At 40.7% G+C, this 19751-nt stretch overlaps 1 protein-coding gene across 6 annotated transcripts in view; it reads left to right on the forward strand.

Moving 5' to 3' along the window:
• The first annotated feature begins 15610 nt into the window (after positions 1–15610).
• The window catches only part of EVI5L (ecotropic viral integration site 5 like), a 62442-nt gene continuing 58301 nt past the window's right edge, over positions 15611–19751 (forward strand). For 3 of the 6 annotated variants that reach the window (XM_007489527.2, XM_007489529.2, XM_007489530.2), the window contains exon 1: positions 15621–15725. The gene's annotated coding sequence lies outside the window, so the exon portion shown is untranslated. Of the gene's footprint in view, positions 15726–16829; positions 16932–19751 lie in introns of all 6 variants that reach the window. The other 3 variants (XM_007489528.3, XM_056822030.1, XM_056822029.1) reach the window with 3 other exon arrangements.

Consider the following 19751-nt stretch of genomic DNA (forward strand, 5'->3'; position numbering starts at 1 on the left):
AATGTGCGGACAGTACAGATAAGTGGATGGAACTGGAAAAAATTAAGCAAAAGGAAAACGAAACACCCTCCAGATTTATGGACAGAATTATCGAGTTTGGGGACAGATACTTAGATTGGGACTTAAATAAAGAGAATAGTTTAAGACAAGTTAGAAGAATCTTTGTAAATAATTCTTGCAAAGTAATTAAAAATTATTTTAAAACACAATGCCCAAGATGGTCAGATATGGACCTTGAAGAATTGCGAAAAACAGCTATATATGTTTTTAAGGGAAACGAAGAAAAGGAGAAAGAGAATAATGATGACATGGAGGAAATGAAGAAAAAAATGAGATGTGTAATAGATAGGATAACTAAATTAGAAAGTGGGCATGATAATGAACCAACGACAATTGCCCCTCTCCAGAAATCCAATTATCAATCCATTACTTGCCACTTCTGTGAGAAGAAGGGCCACAAAATGATGGAATGTAGAACCTTTCTTAAGATGTTTGGAAGGAATACACAGTTTAATAATGGTTTTAGAAATAATAACTATAGAAATTATGATAATGGTTATAGAAACCAAAATTCTAGAAATTATAATAATGACTATGGAAATAACTATAATGAATATAGAAATAAGAGCTTTAGAAACCAGAATTATAGAAATAGGAATTGGGAATTTAATGACAATGCTCAAATTGAAGAAAATTTTAATGATAATACTCAACAATATATGAGAAATGGCGCTCGTCCAAAAATTACTCGAGGTACTAATGACCCTCAGAGAGGTGCCCTTCAGGGGGGTGCCCAAGGAATATCCCAAACACAATGATGGTGCCCGGGGGGGGCTGGGGCACAGGAATCAGAGGATACAACCTTTGATTTCCCAGACCCTGATGTCCTACTACCCGTTGTCCCTATCCACTGCCCTCCCCATACTAATGAACCCCATGTTACCTTAAAAGTGGGTAACACCTATTATGATTGTCTATTAGACACCGGAGCTTCCTGGTCTGTATTAAAGAGAACACCTGATTTACAATGTTATTCTATTGGCTCAGAGAATGTAATGGGAGTATCAGGAATAACCCAAAGAGTTAAAAGACTTCCTCCTAGAATGGTGTCTGTAGGACCCCTAGAGGTACAACACTCCTTCCTTTTGATGCCTGACTCCCCTTTAAATTTGCTGGGGAGGGACCTTCTATGCAAACTCAGAGCCACAATAACCTGCTCCCCAGATGGCTCATTATCATTAGAAGTACCAGAGGAATCTTTAAATTTACTCCCTGTACTTCTCTCTGAAAACCAGGAGGCAAAAGAACCTTCCATTTTTGAAATACCTAAAGATATACCGGAGTCTCTTTGGGCCACATCTTCTTCTGATGTAGGCTTACTTAAATCTGCTGTTCCTGTGCAGATAAAAACTAAATCTAGCCCACCTCCTTCTATCCCTCAGTATCCCCTCTCAAAGGAGGCAATTGAGGGTATTACACCAGTTATTAACTCATTAATAGAACAGGGAATAATAATCCCTTGCAAATCTGAATACAACACGCCCATCCTGCCAATTAAAAAACCAAAAAAAGGACCCGATGGCAAGCACATCTATAGATTCGTACAGGATCTAAGGGCAGTGAATAATCATGTTATAAAGAGACACTCCGTAGTTTCTAACATACATACTATTATTTCATCTATTCCTAGCACAGCTACATACTTTACAGTAGTAGACTTGTGTTCAGCTTTCTTTTCCATACCAATACATGAAAACTCCAGGCATATTTTTGCTTTCACCTGGAAGGGCTCACAATATACCTGGTGTCGGCTGCCACAGGGTTATGTCGAAAGTCCGAGCTTATTTGAGCAAATTTTGAGCCAAGACACAGACAATATAACATTTAAAAATAGCAAATTAATCAAATATGTAGATGATCTACTCTTGGCTTCAACAGATGCAGAAACATGTCAAGAAGATAGCAAACACCTTCTTTTGGAATTGCACAAAAGAGGACATAAAATCTCTAAGGATAAAGTTCAATGGTGTCTCCAAAAAGTAGAATATTTGGGATTCATCTTGACTGCGGGTGCTCGTTATATTTCTCCAAAACGAATTGAGAACATTCAAAAATTGAGTGCTCCTACCACTAAGAAACAGCTGAGAGCAATTTTAGGAGCAACAGGGTTTTGTAGACAATGGATTCCTTGCTATGGGGAAATCACTAAACCCCTTATAGCATTAACAAAGGATTCAGTTCCTGAACCCCTAAAATTAGAGCCTGAACACTTGTCAGCTCTAACAGATCTGAAAAAGGCTATCATGTCTGCCCCTGCTCTAGGCATCCCAGATTACAACAAGCCATTTACTTTATATGTGCATGAGCGAAGAGGAGTAGCCTCTGGTGTGTTAATTCAGACTTTGGGACCTTCTCAGCGCCCAATTGCTTATTATTCTGCCCAACTAGACCCAGTAGCAGCAGGAGCACCACCATGCCTTAGAGGAGTAGCTGCTACAGCCTTACTAGTAACAAAAACCGTTGATTTAGTATTGGGATGTCCATTAACAATAATGTGCCCACATGAGATTGAATCATTATTGGTAAAACATAGAACACAGGCATTCTCGGATCAGAGAATTACAAGGTATGAAATAACCTTATTAAATAGTGAAAATATTACCTTGAAACGCTGTTCAACTCTTAACCCTGCCACCTTGCTTCCAGATTTACCTACTTCAGGAGAACCACTACATAACTGTGAAACATTAGTGTCCATGGCAGAAAAGCCTCGAGATAATCTCTTGGACACTCCCTTAGACAATGCAGATCTGATTTTATTTACCGATGGTTCCTCTTTTATGAGGGATGGCATACGTTACACTGGAGCTGCCGTAGTCTCAGAATTTGCCACTGAATGGTCAGCTTCACTACCTTCTAACATTAGCGCTCAAGGAGCAGAACTCATAGCTCTAAAACAAGCTTGTATAATTGCCAAGGATAAAAAGGCAACAATTTATACAGATTCTAGATATGCTTTCGGCATTTGTCACTCAGTCGGGATGCTATGGCTCCAAAGAGGATTTTTAACCTCAGCTGGAAAATCCATAGCTAATGCAGAAATTATTAATGAAGTTCTTTCTGCTCTCAAACTGCCTAAAGCCCTAGCTGTAGTTCATTGCTCTGCCCATACAGGTGGCTCTGACCCTGTCTCTAGAGGAAATGACCGAGCAGATGCCGCTGCAAAACTAGCAGCCATAGAAGGACCTGGATTAATTTTAACATTAACAACCACTGATAATTTAAATTTATCACTCTCCTATAATGAAAAGGAAGTGGAAAAATGGAAACAAAAATTTAAAGCAAAACAAATTAATGGAGTATGGGTGTCACCTGAAGGAAAACCCCTGCTCCCTAGAAGTTTCTATAACCAAATTTGCCAATCTATTCATAAAAATGGTCATTTTGGCACCCAGGGCATCGTGGACTCTGTCAAGAGAGTATGGATAGCCCCTGGTATAACTACTGTAGCCTCTAAAGTATGTTCAGCCTGCCCTATTTGCCAGGCATATAACCAACATGCATATCGTGGAAAAGCCTTTGGGGGACGTCCTCTGGCTTACACACCTTTTGAACATCTACAGATAGATTTCATTACAATGCCAAAAGCTGGACGTTATAAATTTTGTCTAGTAATTGTAGATCAACTAACCAGATGGCCGGAAGCATTTCCTACGACCCGAGCCACAGCAGATTTTGTTGCAAAGATACTTTTAAAAGAAATTATTCCTCGTTTTGGCCTACCAGCACGTATTGACTCCGATAGAGGGAGTCATTTTACCGATTCTGTCTTAAATCAAATATATTCTTGCTTGGGGATAACTCCAAAATTCCATGTTCCATATCACCCCCAGAGCTCAGGCCAAGTGGAGAGGATGAATAAAGAACTTAAGACTATGATTGGCAAATTATGCACTGAGACCCATTTAAAATGGCCTGAAATTCTCCCTCTGGCCCTATTTTATCTTAGAAGCAGGCCTAGAGGAGACTTACATATTTCACCGTTTGATATGCTTTTTGGACATCCGCCTATACAGGCTAAGCCTTTCTCCCCGGCTTATACATCGCTATTAGGGGGAGATATTACTATTGCTTCCTATATACAGGAGTTACAGCACAAACTACGTGAACTTCATGAATCCGGAGCTGCAGTACAAGCTGGACCATTAGACTTTTCTCTGCATGACCTGAACCCAGGAGATAAAGTTTATATCAAGAATTTCAAGCGAACTGGAGCAACTGAACCTTCATGGGAAGGACCATTCCAAATATTATTAACTACTCCAACATCTATAAAGATTGGAGAAAGAGACTCTTGGATTCACTGCTCACATGTGAAGAAAGCATCTTCTGCTGAGATTGATTAACTCTATCTTATCATATGAATTGTGACTCTATCTAGGGGAAGAAGACCACCCACTACTTAGACTTGAGAAACTACACAAGGGAAAGAAGAGCTCCCACAACCAGAAGCCCCAGATGGGCCAGAAGCTTTCCTAACCAAGGAAGTCCAATGTGGGGACTAGCAACTTGACCAGAGAACTACAAGAGAAGATGACATGATCATTTTCACCCTGCCTGGGAAAACTAGGAAGAGAACCAAAGACTAACCTACATCCTGATTAAGAAAGGTCCAAGAGAATTAAAATTATCTAACACCCTGATCAAGAAAGCCTCAAGAAGGGGGCAGCTAGGTGGTTCAGTGGAGGGCCTCAGCCAGGCCTAGAGACGGGAGGTCCTAAGTTCAAATTTGACCTCACACACTTCCTTGCTGTGTGACCCTGGGCAAGTCACTTAATCCCAATTACCTAGCCCTTACCACTCTTCTGCCTGGGAGCCAATACTTGGTATCAATTCCAAGACAGGAGATAAGTCCCAAGAATGACAAAAAGCTACTCGGTGACCCAATCATGGACAGTTAACCACAAAACTTTTGACTAAGAGCATTAAAGTTTGCCATCACTCTAAAAACAGACACATCCGGGTAATTGGAAGCCACTAATAGGAAATCAAGAAAGCTAAGAATGCTGGATAGGGAAAAGTTTAGCCCTAGAGCAAAGCCCTAAGTCAGGAACTGAAGCTAGAGAAACAGAAGACACTGACCTCTCCGGGAGGAAATATTATTGCTGAAGAAGAAATCTTTGAAAAGGAGTAATTGTACAACTAGAAGCAGAGCTTCATTTAAAAAATAAATAAATAAATAAAGGCTTGGCCACAAATCAAGAAACAAAAAGTAAAATGAGAGCTATAGAGGAAAGAATTAAAAGAAGAATTAATGTCTTAGAATAGAATGTGGTAAACTTTGCCCCCCCCCCACCTCCCTGAGAATTAGAATATACCAAACAGAAATAAATGTGTACAAGTGGAAGTGCTTTGTGTGGTGTTGCCTATGTAGGTTATATGTGTCCACGTGGGTCTGACTAGATGTGATTTGCAGGGAGATAAGAATAGATATTTCTAAAGATTCCTCCTATCGTTTTCTAAGGGATATTTTGATTCTTGCCAAGAGAGGAAGCAAAAGGTTGGCCACTCTGCTCTCTTTATAGATAGAGGATACTGGGCTAGAACTATCTCTATCTGTTCCCTTAAATATTGTTAGCCGAAGGGAAGCGTTTTTAGGTTCAAACCTCATTCATGATCACTAGTCCTAATGGAGAAGCAATGTCCCAAACTATATATCCAAGGCTTGCCTCCTTTCCTACTAAATGCTGGTTCCACACAATGAATATACATAATAAATAAACCCATTTATCTAAGCAGATAGCAAACAGAAATCAGAGAAAGTGTATATTTGGGAATATATACCAGATGATAATAAATAAATGAGCTCTCCCATTGGGAGTGAGGTAATTTGACTCAACTGAGAGAGTGCCCCAGTTCTTATCCAAGAAAAAATTCCTAAAAGACTATTAGTGTAATAAACCGATAACAGGGACATGATTGAATTCCTGATGCTTCTTCATGTCAACTTCTTCCAAGAGTCTTTCTTCCTTCAAGGACCTGAATAGTTGAGAATGTCATGACTTTTTTTCTCAAAGCTAAAAGTCAGAAGAGAGGGTATTTCTTCTTTCCAGATCTTACCAACCTTTTTTGCCCCTCCGACAGGTATGGGGCATCGGATAATCAATCTCCATCGATGAAGAGAGAGTCTTGTGCAATTGGTCCTTTGAGCAAAAGGTAATAAACAACTACATGAAACTATAGGACATATTTGAACAAAATCAAGAGTGAAAAAGAAAAGAATATTAAGGTATTTACTATAAAAAATAAATTATTTGAAAAATAGTCAAGGAGAGATGATCTAGTAATCATCATTACCTGAAAATCTTGACTAAAATACAAGTCCTATATACTATATTCCAGAAATTTTACATGGAAATTGCCCAGATTTGTGAAAACTAGAGAGCAAAGTGAAAATAGAAAGTAGCCACCGAAAACCTCCTAAAAATATGCCCAAATGAAAACTATCAGAAGATTCATTGCAAAAATCCAGAGCTTCTAAGTCTAAGAATATATACTGAAAGTGGCCAGAAAGAAAGAGTTCAAGTATCATGAAATCACATTCAGAATCAAGGAAGACTTGGAAGCAACCACCTAAATGGAGAAGAAATATAACAATATTCCAAAAAGCGAAAGACAAAGCCTTACAATCCCAAATAACTTTCTCTTCAAGATTGAGTATAATTCAAACATGGTGGGAAATGGATCTTTAATGGAATAAAGCACTCTCTCCATGACTTTGCCCTGGAAGTCTCCTATGCCTGGAAAAGTCTGCCTGCTCACCTATATTTCTCAGTTTCCCTGAATTCCTACAAGACTTAGCTCAAATCCCATCTTCTGCATGGGACCTTTCCTGGTCCACCCACATGCTAGTGTCTTCACTTCTATCCTGGATATATTCTGTGCATATCTAATTATTTAAAAGTTGTCTCCCTTGCTAGAATGATCCTTGGGAAAGGACAATGTTTGTCTTTTAGCAAGGTATAGTTTCCTTACTAATCTCTTTGAATTAGAACTATTTTTGCTTTTTCTTTGTCTGAATTCATGATTGCTATCCCTGTTTTTTGTTTTTGTTTTTTGCTTCAGCTGAAGCATAATGAATTCCTCTCTAGTTCCTTATCTTTCCTCTGTGTGTCTCTCTGCTTCAAATGTATTTCTCATGAACAACATGTTGCAGGATTCTCATTTTTAATCCACTCTGCTATATCTTTCTATATTATGGGTGAGTTTTCCCCATTCATATTCATAGTTATGATAACTAACTGTATATTTCCTTCCATTCTATTTTTCCCCCTTTTAAACTTCTTTCCTTCTCTCCTTTTACCCTGTTCTTCGTCAAAAGTGTTTTGCTGAAGGGTGGAGTCAGAAAAAAGGCAGAGACATACCTGTGCTTCCCAAATTTCCCTCCAAACAATTTAAAAATAACTCTTCAAAATGAATTCTAACATAGCCAAAACCACAAAAGAATGGGGTGAAACAACTTTCCAATGCAAGACAATTTAAAAGGTTGACAGGAAAGGTCCATAAAACAAGGATAAAAGTAGAGGGCAGTCCAGTGTAGGCAATGCCCCAGCAAGCCAGGAGACTCTGTGCCTCCTCCCAAGCTAGCAGCAGGCCTCAGGGGTAACTCAATCAGCAGGAGCAGTATCCAGAGCTTTCAACCCACAGAAAATAAGGAAGTGGAACAACTAGTCAGAAGGAGATTTTGGAGAGCCCTTTGCTGGCTCTAGGAACAGTACACTGTTGCATTGCACACACATATATGAAAGTTCTGGGTCATAGTTCTAGGATGAACTTGTGGACTCAGAGGCCCCAGGACCCAGGTCACAGTTCTAAAGTAGAAAAGAGTGTTTATGATCACTCATAGACCAGAACACAGGGGTTCTCCTTAGATCACACTACATTGGAAGAATTTAAACCTTACAGACTCCCTGACCTAGCTTTAAAAATAGCTACACAAAAAACTAGGCTTGGGACAGTACCTTCTATGCCACAGAAGCAGAAGTCAAATTTAACATAAAATGAAGAGTCAAGAAATAATCTAGAAAATTAACAAAAAATGATAGTAAAAAAAAACACTAACTACATGAAGTTACTATGGTGATAGGGAAAATCAAAACACAAACTCAGAAGTAGATAACAAAGCAAAATCAACTCAAAAAATGTGAATTGATCTCAGGTCTAAAAACAAATTTCTAGAAAATCTAAAAAATGATTTAAAAACTCAAATAAGAGAGGTAGAGGAAAAATTGGGGAAAGAAATAAGAGTTATGCAAGAAAATAATGAAAAAAAAGAATCAACATCTTGGTAAAAGAGATGCAAAACAACAACAACAACAACAACAGCAACAAACACCGAAGAAAATGACATCTTAAAAACAGAATAGACTAAATAGTAAAAGAGGCACAAAAACCCACTGAAGAGAAGAGCTTCTTAGAGAGCAAAAATGACCAAATGGAAAAAGAGATATAAAACCTCACCAAAAAAAAATTTTTTTTTAAATTGGAATTGGGCAACTAGGAGCTAATGACTCCACGAGACATAAGGAAACAATCAAATAAAATTAAAAGAATGGGAGGGGGAATAGAAGAAAATAGGAAATATCTCATTGGGAAAAAACTGACCCATAAAATAGAACAATGAGAGATAATTTAGGAATTATTGGTTTAAAGGGCAATGTGGTATCATAGTAAGCTCCAGGATTAGAATCAGGAGGACCTCAGTTCAAATTTGGTCTCAGGTACTTCCTAGCTATATAACCCCAGGCAAGTCCCTTAACTTCATTTGCCTAGCTCTTGCCACTTAGAACTGATACTAAGATAGAAGATGAGAGTTTTTTAAAAGAATTAATTGATTACCTGAAAAACATATAAAAAAGGAGCCTAGATATCATCTTTCAAAAAAATTATCAGAGAATACTTTCCTGATATCCTAGAACTAAAGAGCAAAATAGAAAATAAAAGAATCTAATGATCATTTCTTGAAAGAACTCTCAAAATTAAAACTCCTAGGAATATTATAGCCAAATTCCAGAACTCCCACATCAAAGAGAAAATTCTATAAGCAACCAGAAACAATTAAAATATTGTGGAGTCACCTTCAAGAGAACACAAGATTTAGCAGCTTCTACATTAAACTCTTAAAGGGCTTGGAATATGATATTCCAGAAGGCAAAATAGCCAGGATTACAATCAAGAATTATCTAAAACTGAGTCTAAACCTTCAGGGGGCAAAAATGGATTTTGAATGAAATAGATGGCTTCCAAGGATTCCTGATAAAAAGACTAGAGCTAAATAGAAATTTTTACTTTCAAATACAAGACCAAATATAAGCCTTAAAACTAATCAGGAAAGAGAAGCATAATGTATTCAATAAGGTTAAGTTGTTTATATTCCTTCACAGGAAGATGATAATTGCAACTAACAAGAACTTTATCACTATTATGGCAGTTAGATATAATATACATGTATAGAGGGCATGGGTGTAAGTTGACTATGATGGGATAATATCCAAAAAAAAAGGGTGGGGGGTGAAAAAGGAATACAATATGAGAAGGGGGGAAGGAAGAGGTAGAATGGAATAAACTATCACATAAGAAAGGTGCAAAAGAGCTTTTACACTGGAGGAGAAGATGGAGGGGCAGTCAGCACTTTACCAATTACTCTTTACAGAATCCGCTCAATGAGGAAATATCATATATACTAAGTAGGGTATAGAAATCTATCTTAACCTATAGGGAACTAGGAGAGGAATGAGATAATAAGGTGAGGGGGACTGATAGAAGAGAGGAAGGATTGGGGGAAGTGGTAGTCAGAAGCGAAGCAAAACACTTTTGATAATGAACAAAATGAAAGAAGAGATGAAGTAGGTTAAACAGAGGGAAAATAGTATGGAGAGAAATATGCAGTTAGTAAGCATAACTGTGAAAAAATTATAGTAAGTTTCACCGATAAAGGCCTCATTTCTCAAATATAAAGAGAACTGGGTCAAATTTATAGACTACAAGTCATTTTTCTGTTGATAAATGGTCAAAAGATATGATCAGGCAGTTTTCAGATGAATAAATCAACGTTATAGTCATATTTTTAAAAATGCTCTAAGTCACTACTGATTAAAAAAATACAAATTAAAACAACTCAGAGGCACCATCCCATATCTATCAGATTGACTAATATGACCCCAAAAAAAGGAAAATGACAAAAAATTGGAGGGGATATGGGAAAATTGTGACATTAATGCACTCTTGGTGAAGTTGTGAACTGATTTAACCATTTCATTCTGGAAAGCAATTTTGGTCTGTGCCCAAAGGGCTATAAAAATGTAAATGCCCTTCAACCCAGAAATACCATTATTAGGTCTCTATCCCAAAAGGTTTTTTTAAGGGAAAAACTTTGAAAGCCAAGCCAGTGGTCTCTCAGAGGGGAGGGTCCTTCTGTCTAGAATGTGGCGATTCAGTCAGATAAATGATGAGAGGCACTCAATCCATGTCAGGCATCACACAGTGCTCTGCCATGACACCGAGGTTGGTTTATTTTATAGGTTCAATGAATACATGTTTTTCTAGCACACAATCATTTTTCAACAATACATGCTTCCATAGAATCCAACTACAGACATGAAGCCTAAGGAGATAATAAAAAAACATTGTTACTACAACAGAGATGGAGATAAATGACATGAGTTTATGGCATGAGGTTAGTCCCTCCTGACCTAAAGGATGACCAGTTAGGAGAATCATTGTTACTTTTGGTCAGCTTTCAAAATCAATCATAATTATTTAAGAGGTAGGTAACAAAACATTTCGTGGCTAGGTACAGGGTTAGAGGGTAATTTAAGACAGATAAGAATTGGGATTTTCCTCAATTTCCAAGTTGTATATTTCTTGTGCTTGATTCAGGCACCTGGCGAGGTTGCTTGGTTGTTATGTAACAAATCAGTGGAGTGTGTCCTGTAGACCTGGGCTTGAAGGTAATTGATGTTCTTGGCTTGCCTGGCTTGTAATGGGAGTGAATGTAACTCTGTGGAGAGGGAAAGGAGGGGGGGGGGAATGGGTAATAGTCTTTAGGTTTTAATTCTGTGAATGTAATCTTTTAGGGTAATAATCTGTGGGGATTAAGGTGGGATATATGTCTATTAACCCTATAAGTATTTTGCTCTCATATTATTTCTCCTGTATTTGGAAGAGAACAATAATCATAACAATTCCATTAGTAAGGGAAGTTAGAGGGAGAAGTCACACAGAAGGGGGTTCAGTGAGTGCCTTATTTTTGAGGGGCTGCTTTGAAGTCTCCATTTCCCCAGTCTGTGACTCTGTCATACAGCAGGGGTGTGGATGGCTCTCCACAGAAAAGGACATAGATAATAAAAAATATTCATATAGCACCTCTTTTGGGGGTGATAAAGAATTGGAAATTGAGGAGATGCCCATCTACTAGGGAAAGGCTGAATATTGATTGCAATGGAGTACCATTGTACTAGAATAAATGATGAGCAGGATGCTTTCAGAAAAACCTGAAAATACTTGTATGAACTGATGAAAAGTGAAGTGAGCAGAAACAGAATGTTGTATGCAGTAACAGCAATACTGCATGATCAACTATGCATGCTTAAGCTATTCTCATCAATACAAAGATCCAAGACAATTCTGAAGCACGAATCATGAAAAATGCTATCCGCCTCTAGAGAAAGAACTGATAGAATCTAAATGCAGATTAAAGCATACTATTTTTAAAAATTTAAACCCTTACCTTCCATCTTAGAATCAATACTAAGTATTGGTTCCAAGACAGAAGAACAGTAGAGGGCTAGGCATTTGGGGGTTAAGTGATTTGCCCAGGGTCACAGCTAGGAAGTATCTGAGGCCATTTTTGAGCCCAGGACCTTCCACTCCAGACTTGGCTCTCTCTCCACCATGCTCCAAAGCATACTATTTTTTTCTTTTTTCCTCATTTTTTTTTAGATCTGTGTTTTCTTACAACATGACTAATACGGAAATATTTTGCATGACTGCACACATATAACCTATATCAAATTGCTGTCTCAAGGATGAGAGAAGGGAAGGAGGAAAAGAATTTGGAGCTCAATATTTAAGAAAGACAAATGTTAATATTGTTTTTATATGTAATTAGAAAAAATAAAATATTTTAAGAAGAAAAAAGTATGAATGACATAAATTTAGATTGCATTAACTTTTTCTCCAATACTTTGTCTAGATAGCCAACAAAACAATAAACCACGCCTTGTATTTTTTTTACTGTTTCCCAAGGTGTAAAAGTTTATACTCAAAACTAAACAATTAGCTCTGTTGAGCTGGTAGGAGTGAGCTCCAGCCCACCCTTGAATACATTACTTTCTTAGGTTCATTTCCTCATTGTTTAAAGCACTAAATATGTTATGATCACATTGTTGTTGTTTTTTAATAAATTAGAATTAGATACTTTGTAACTCTCCCTTTACTCTGCATCAGTTCCTGTAAGTCTTCTGAGATTGCTCTGAATCCATCCAATTCATATTTTTTCCCAGGTTGCTCTGAATCCATCCCTTTCATCATTTCTCAGAGTACAAGAATATTCCCCTACATTCGTATACCATAATTTGTTCAGTTAGTTGATGTACGCTCCCTTTGTTTCCACGTCTTTGCTATAACAACAACAAAAAAAAAGTATTGCTACAAATATTTTTTTGTACATATGGGTTCTTTCTGTCTTCTGCTGGTCTCTTTAGAGTATATACCTAGCAAGTGGCATCACTGGGATATAAGGTATGCACAGAATACTGAATCCATTTTCTCTGGCATGGTCATTCTCTCCCCAGCTGTCACACCCACAGCTCTTAAAAAAAAAAAAAGGAATGGGCTTCTAAGAAGGATGTTCATCTTGCCATCTCATGCATTAGGTGGAAAAGCAAAGAAATGCCCTCTGGTTCACTCGTTTGCTGGTAAACAGGAGTCATAAGAGCTGCCAGGGCTCAGCCAATTCTGAAAGATAAGGGTCATGGCTCTGATCTTTGCTGCCTTCAGGTTTTGTTGTTCCTCAGCTTTTCTGGCAAGCTGGTTAAGCTCACTATTCCAATTCCCCCACCCCCTGGCAGCTCATTCCCCAGCAGAGACAACTAGAGAAAACAGGGAGGAGAAAGAGTGGCACATAAAGGGGATGGCAAATTAAGATACCGTCTTTTTAATTCTGTCATGCTTGCTCCTATTCTGTCACCAGAGAGGCTCACCAAGTCCTCAGATCATGGGGAAAAGGAGAAAGATGGTCCCTTTCTGTACCAGAATCTCTGAATTTTCTCCGCCAGCCTCTCTGCTGGTGAATCATTTCCTTGGAGTCAAAAGAAGGTGGAGGGGAAATGAAAAGCAATAAAAAGTCAAAGCAGATTCTCTTGGGATACAAAGTTTTTTCTTACCTGCTTCAGCTTTGCAGCTTCCACCCAGGATTCTAATGCTGTCTTGTAATTAGAATTCTCTCTTTTTATGTCTTATCACCCTTCTTAGAACAAATGGTCTGTGAGGACTCAGTCTTCTATAAAGAAGAAGAAAAAGAACTGCATTTCAATTCTAATTGGTTTTCTTTGTCATCTGATGTATTGAAAAAGATTATACTGAGAAGGGGTCTATGAGTTTGATCAGTCTGGCAAAAGGAATCAGGACACAAAGAGGGTTAAGAACTTTGGAACTAATCCAACCTCCTTATTTTATAGATGAGATATAGCGGAAACGCATAAAAGTGACTGGAAACATAGGTAGGAGCAGGATTTGAACCCAGATCCTCCTGCTCTACCTACACCCTTTGTTCTTCCACATACACTACACTGCATCTCCTTCTGAACTCAGGCATTTTGCTTCCTCTCAAAGCACTGTGTTGCTCCTGCAGAAGATGTTTCCTGGGAGGAAATCTTATCCAGGGGGCAAGTCCTTCCTCACTTTGCAAAAAGAAGTCATCTTCCTGACTGTGGCTCATGACTTCTGCCAAAATGCTTTGAGCAGCACCAGTGCTCATGAAGCTGTGGTGGGTAAACAAGGAAAAGGTCGTTCTCTCTGTGGGTTCCAGGGAGCTGGCTGTCAATTAGTCAGTAGGACAATAAGCATTTATTAAGCACCTACTACATGCCAGATCCTGGGGCTACAAAGAAAAGCAAAAAGCTGGTCTTTGCTGTCAAGGCTGATGATTCAGTACAAAGTAGATGAATACAGGGTAAATTCAACATAATCAACAGAAGGAAAGTAGGAGACTGGGGAGCTGAAGGAGGTCAGGGGCTAAGCCAGATGTCTCAAGTAAAATAAGGCAATTGCCATTATGCAAAGGTTTAGATCATGGGATCAGGACAGCTGGGTGGCTCAGTGGATAGAGACCCAGACAGACCCATTAGAGGTCCTAGTTTCAAATTTGACTTCAGACACTTCCTAGCTGTGTGACCCTGGGCAAGTCACTTAACCTCCATTGCCTAGCTCTTACCACTCTTCTGCTTTGGAACCCATACTTAGTATTGATTCTAAGATAGAAGGTTAAGGTTTAATATATTAAAACAACAACTGGAAGAGATCTTAGAGATAATTTCTTTCAAACTATTGTTTTATCGACAGAGAAACTGAGGCCAAGAGAGGTCGTGTCCATAGTTACATCGATAGGAAATGGAAAAGTCAGAACTTGAACGCATTACTGACTCCAAATCAGTTCAGGGGAGGGGCGGGGGAGGAAGGAAGTGGCCAGGAATTGTCTCAAAGAAACAGGAGGCATTTCTAGTGGCGGAGCTAAAAGGGCAATCAATTAGCTCTTATTACGAACCTACAATGTGCCAGATACTCTTTCCTTCTTTCAATGGAAGAGACCACAGGGTTACAGGATTGGAAGTAGAACAATTCGTATAATGCAACGTCCTCATTCTACAGATGAGAAATCTGAGGCTCAGAGAAGTTCAGTGGCTGGCCCAGGGCCACATAGTAAGCTAATAACGAGGAGGACTAGAATTTGGATCCAGGTCCTGTGATTCCAAATCCCGAAGCTTTCATTTGCTGTGAGACTCGGGCTGTTGGGTGTCACGTCGCCCCTCCTTATTGACATTGCATTGGCTAATTTGGCTGTCTGTCCTTACTGGTTACACCTATCAGACTCCGGAGGTGGGGCTCAGGGTTGTAGATAGATGGTTGTTTCAGGTGCCCAAGTCACTAGACTAAATGACAGCTCGCAGGCGGAGCCGCCTCCGCCTCTCCCTAGGGACACACCCCTCTCTTCTGTTCTTTCCTAACTACTGGTTATTCTAGATGTCGTTCATTGCACTCTCCAAATCTTCATAGGCGAAACACCTATCATTTATAGCTTCCCTTCTTCCCATTCGCTCCTTTTTGAAGGGGCGGTAATGTTCCTACGTAAACATAGAATATCCTTTGATTGGCTATCCTTTCAGTCACTCTTATCAGTAGGCCTGGCAACGGAGGTATCGGGTGCCCGGATTGGGTCCGCCGTCGGTCGTGGGGCGGGGCAGAGGCTCCTGTCAGTGAGGTGAAATGGCAGCGGCAGAGCCGGCGGCGGCGGCTGCGGTCCCGGGGGGCGGCTGAGGGGGCCGGGACGAGTCGGGGGGCGGGTGGGAGGGAGGAAGGGGGCGGCGGCCCGAGCCGGAGCCGGAGAACAGAAGGCAGCAGCGGCGGTGGAGGAGGAGACCATGGCGGCGGCGGCGGCGACGGCGCAGGTAGGGCCCTGGCCGTCCCTGCCCCTGGGAGCCGGCAAGCAGGCGGGCGTCTCCTCAGGGAGCCTCCGCGGACCTAGCATCTCCACCCCGGGCCCGGGCCTGAGTCCCGGCCCGGTGCCGAGGATGCACCTGCTGGGCTGGACCCTCACCCCTGGCCCAGCCCCTCTCCCCGCTGGGGTGGTTAAGGGGCCAGGACCCCTCCCCCTCTCTCTTTCTCCCTCCCTCCCCAGCTTTCCTGCCCTCCTCCTCTACCAGGCCCCCTTCCATCCAGAGCCTCGGAGACCGAGGGGTTCATCTGACAGGTGGGGGAAACTGAGGTCCAGAAAGAGAAAGGGTCTGGCCCAAGGTCACACTGAACCAGGGACAGAGATTCAAACTCAGGTCCTCTGGTCCCCAAACCCAGGCATCTTTTCTCTCTCTGCCCTCCCCCCTGCCTTCTGCAAAATGCGGAAGGGAAGGGGGAGGCCCTGGGAAGTTGCCTAAAATTCCTACTCCCATCTTCTCCTCTAGTATAGGGTTATTGGGCACAGGACCCAGGAGCCTGGTCGAAGAGCCCATCTCTCTGAGCTGACTTGGCTTTTGGCCTTTGGGGGGGGGGGGGGGGAGAGAAGGGGGCAGGGGTAACAATCCAAAGGCAGAAACTGCACCCATTGGATGTAGGTGACTGTCCTGGGCAGCTGTAAATAACTTCTATCCCATACACATGCATATACATGCCTTTACCCCCATTGGCTTTTTCAAAGGGCATGGGAGCTCTCCCTTCTCCCCTAACTTCTCCCACCTGAGGTTTCAGGATGAGGCAGAATGTTGTAATAGGAAAAAACTACCAGGTTTAGAGGCAGAAGAACAGGATTCAGATTCAGGCTCTGCATCTTACCACCTGTGTGTCCTTGGGCAAGTGATTTAACCCTTTTGCATCTGAGTTTTCTCATCTGTGAAAGGATGGTATTGGACTAGATGATCTCTAAGATTCCTTCTACCTCTAAATCATATGATGTCAAAACCTCTCTGGTCCTTTCCAGCACTGATGTTACTCAAAATCCTTTCCTTGTCCGCATACCCATTTCTCTCTGGTCATTAGAATTCCTCTGCTTTTTGCCCCAGAATTGTAAGGAATTCTGACCTGCTTTGGAAGTCAGCCATGAAGTCCTATGCTATGGTGGAATCAGACCAGTGACCTCCCAGACTGCCCCTAGGACAAGTGAGGTACAATACAGAGAAGTGGGTGTGACCTGATCTGTTGTACCTAAGGCCATACTGATACCTGGGGAGGTGAGGAGAGCCATTCCAGGAGCAGAGAACATTGAGAAGAAACTTGGGAAAAGAGGTCAAGGAGAAGCAAGGAAAGGATGTTTGCCAACTAAAGTTGGACAAAGAGAAGATTCTATGATGACTTGTTGGGAATGTTGTAGCAGAGTTATGTTCAGAGGTCAACTAGTCCAATCCATGCCTATGCTCCCTTCTGACTCTGAGATTCTGTGAATTCAACACATCTCTCCTTTCTATACATACCTATCCCATCCCAATTGATATCACACAATCAGTCCAGTCTGTCCAGATGAAGGAGGTAAATGAATTGCTAGTCTTAAGGGCTGACCAGACTGGTTAGGTGGCATCCTTATTCCATTTGATGATGCTGACCTTCATATGGCATTAGTCTGTTCACCCTTTCTATAACTGTTGGAATTTCACCTTGATAGCAAAAATCTAGTCTCTCATCCTTGATTGGATTGTTTTGTCAGAATGAAATATTTTCAATAGGTTGTGGCATTTGGGGCACAGTGGGGTTAGATACCAGTCTGCCAAGATCAGGCATTTCTTTGTTAAGGCATTTTTTTTAAGAAAGGAAAAAATGTACTAAAAGTCTTGGGTAAAAAATTAGTGAATAGGTCATTTCATTTTTCTCTTGCCTCTGAGCTGAATTGAGATTTAGCAGAAGAAAGCTTACTGTTCTGTCTGAAGCTGTTTCCCTCTTTCCAGGTGGCATTAACTATCTGTCATCTTGCCTCTATCCTAGTTTCTCCTTTCTGGCAAGAGGACAGTGCCAAGCAGTTGGTTTGACCTGTGGGCTCCCATGAGCTCCTGTGGATAGCTGTGGGGTGGTTTGGAAGGAATTCCATGTGGGTTAGCAGCTGGTATAGAAAGCTGTCTGGATAGAGTGGAGTCAGCCATAGTTGAGGTCGCATGGAGGATGACAGAAGCAGTTTGAAGTATTTGACAGCAGCAAGGCTCCCTTGCTTCTCATTCTTGGTGGGTAATTGTGAGAAGGAAAATGATAAACTAGTAGAGCCCTAACTGTATTGGTCAGGCTAGGAGACTATTTTACATACTTTCTTTTGGAAAGAGCTATGAAGCACAGACAAAGGAAGGAGCCTGGGGTTCTTTTAGTAACTGAGCCATTAATTCTCTGTGCACCTCTTAGCAAACCCCTTCCCCTCTCAGTGCTTCAGTTTCTCAACCTGAAAAAAAAAGTGGAAGAAAAAATGATGGAGAGGGGCAGCTAGGAGGCTCAGTGCATAGAGAGCCAGGCCTGAAGATGGGAAGTCCTGGGTTCAAATCTGAACTCAGGCTCTTCCTAGCTGTATGGCCCTGGGCAAGTCACTTAACCCAGATTCTGCCTTGAAGCTGATACCTAGTATCAACTCTAAAGCAGAAGGTAAGGGTTTAAAAAAATACTGAGAATTCCCAGGGCTAAGCCTACCCTAAATTCAATTCAATTCAACAAATATTGACTGTTCTCTTTTCCTCATGCTTTCCATGATGCTATAAAAAGAGTGCTAGGTTTGTAGTGTGAGGACTTGGGTTCAGATTACCCCAGTTCTGCTACCAACTAGCTATACAACCTTGGACAGTTATTTTAACCTCTTAACCTAGTTTTATCATTTATAAAATGAAGAACGTGGACCTTTATGTCTCTAAAGTCCCTTCCAATGCCATCTCTATGATCCTATAATCCATTTTGGACTCTAGGGACTCCATATAGTAGAAGTTTCAAAAACTAAGGTGGAAATATGATGTTACCTCCCCCCCCAAGTTACTTATGTTCAGTGTAGAAGAAATAAGAAGGATGACTACTTCAGTTCCATCCCTGAATTTTCCCACATGGCATATGACTACGTAGCTAAAATAGAAGCTTATGAAGCCTGGGTTGCTGTTATATTTTGTGGGGGTCTCCTTAGTTAACCTTTTGTGACTGAATAGAAATCTGGCCTGAATTATAACTGGGAGATTAGGTCAGGCTGCCCTATGTGATAATACAAATAAATCCTGAACAAATTGATATTGGGAAAGAGTCTAAGTAAGCGCTTAAGAAAGAATGAATCTTCATTTGCTCTCTTGAAAGCACAACAGCCTCCTAGGGTATAAAGAGGTGGGGTTGGTTTTTGGTTTTGTTTGTTTGTTTTTTCACTATATAAAGTAGGGAACTAAAATCAATAGAATCCTTAAAAGTTTCACCTTGGGGGCAGCTGGGTAGCTCAGTGGATTGAGAGCCAGGCCTAGAGACCGGAGGTCCTAGGTTCAAATCTGGCCTCAAACACTTCCCAGCTGTGTGACCCTGGGCAAGTCACTTGACCCCCATTGCCTAGTCCTTACCACTCTTCTGCCTTGGAGCCAATACACAGTATTGTAAGGATTTTATTAAAAAAAAAAAGTTTCACCTCCATAGACAGAGAAAAGAGAGAATTCCAGAGCCATTATGAGCTTAGGGCATCACAAAGATAGTAGAAATTAAAAACATGAATGTGCCATTGAGAAAGAGTAGCATCTGGAAGTAGGATTTATCTTCAGGATGATACCAAATTGAAAAGCTGTCCACAGAAGAAAAAGGTCTTACTTTGTGAAGAGAATCATGGTGGGTTTTCTGGAGGCAAAAGTGTGTCATGGGAATCATACGATTTAGAGCCAAGAGGGACTCCATTTTTTTTATAAATCAGGAAACTGAGGCTCTAAGAAGTGATGTGATTTCCTCCAGTCCAAGCAGAAAAGGGTTTGAATCCAGGTCATCTAACTACAAATCTCAGTGCT

The sequence above is a fragment of the Monodelphis domestica genome, chromosome 3, assembly GCF_027887165.1.
Source record: "Monodelphis domestica isolate mMonDom1 chromosome 3, mMonDom1.pri, whole genome shotgun sequence".
In the NCBI taxonomy this organism is placed as follows: Eukaryota; Metazoa; Chordata; class Mammalia; order Didelphimorphia; family Didelphidae; genus Monodelphis; species Monodelphis domestica.